Source organism: Otolemur garnettii, unplaced genomic scaffold (genome assembly GCF_000181295.1).
Source record: "Otolemur garnettii isolate 467f Iridium unplaced genomic scaffold, OtoGar3 scaffold00185, whole genome shotgun sequence".
Classification (NCBI taxonomy): domain Eukaryota; kingdom Metazoa; phylum Chordata; class Mammalia; order Primates; family Galagidae; genus Otolemur; species Otolemur garnettii.
Genome location: NW_003852580.1, coordinates 746,096 through 747,574, shown reverse-complemented (window position 1 = coordinate 747,574; position 1,479 = coordinate 746,096).

Genomic DNA, 1,479 nt, shown 5'->3' with positions numbered 1-1,479 from the left:
TTTTGTGCAGGTTTTTACATCTGTAAAATGGGCACGATGATAATGTCTCTTCCAGAGGTGGGTTTGCAGACGTGAGACAGGAAGCAGCCATTATGCCTGGCCGGTGCCTGGCTCTCCCAAGCAGCTGGGAGTGGGGAGGTCCTGGAATTTAGAAGGAAGCCACCAAGTCGCCAAGGGCACACCCGTCTGGGAGCTCCCTTGTCTATGTTATTTTAAATTAGTTACAAGGTGGAGGTTTCATTTGATAACTTTGAACACTGACTGAATGCTTCCAGCACTTTGTCCGGAGCTGTCTGACCAGCAACAGTCCTCACGGTCCGTCCTTTCTCAGCCCACGGCCATCAGAGTAGCCGGACGCGTCTTGAAATGGCTGTCGGTGAGTTCTGAGATGCGCTGACTTCTTTTCACCCTGCTCAGGGACGAGGGGGTCCCCCATCACACGTCTCCTCTCAGGACCTCACCCTATCCCTCTGCCCCCCCGCCCCGCCCTGCTGTCTTTGAAAAAGGTGCCTGGTTCAGAGCATCTCCAAGAGCTGGTAACATGGACAGCCCCAAGGCTGGAGAGGTGCCTTCTGCAACCCTAAATCTTTGCTTGGGGAATGTATCTCCATATTTCTAACTTCGGGTCAATGGGCTTTAATGATCTGAGTCATCAACATAATCAGCTCCTGAGACCTGATTCCTCACAGCTTTCCTGAGCAGAGGGGTCTCTGAGGCGCAGTCGTGTTCAACACGGCCCCATGGTCTCCTCTGCCCCCAAGGGCTTGCAGGGTCCCTTCACTATTGCATTCTGGCCTCCTGACATCTCTGTGACAAGAAAGACATCTTCACAGATGATAAATTCCCTTACACTAGGGTTTGCCCACCATTACCCAGCCTCAAACAGCCGGTGATCTTGGCTTTGAACCCAGACCCTGAAATTCACGTTCCCTCTTCTCCAAGAAATGGCGAATCACCTAAAAAACAGGTATGGAGAGTGACCTGCCCTCGCAGCCCTGAGCCAGGTGCTAAAAATTGTCAAAGATGTATCCTGAACTTAAATCGGAACCTGCTTTGGAAAAAAGTTGAGATTCATTCATGTTTTATAAAAATTCATCATTCTCCCCATCAAGTCTCCAGAAGAGAGTTGAAAAGGGGATCCAAGAGGGGGCCTTAATCCTATCTAGATGTGCTGAGGCAGGGAGGGTCCCACAGCGGCCTGCCCTGCCACAGCCCCACCACAGCTGCGGCCCCACCGGCCTTTCCAGCTTCACCCTCCGCTGCAGCCAGTGCCATAGTGAAGTGATTTGGGGCTAATGCTCCCTAAATAGCCCTCCTTCCCATATTACAAAAAAAGGGGGAGGGTCTGCAGAAAGTAACAAGCTGCCTGGGGGCGGTAATTCCTCCTGTGTGGGGGAAGCAGCCTCTCAGTGGTTTCCTGGAAGGGGCTCTGCCTGGTGGTATTTGAAGCTGTCAGGATGCTTCATCCTTTCCCGTTGA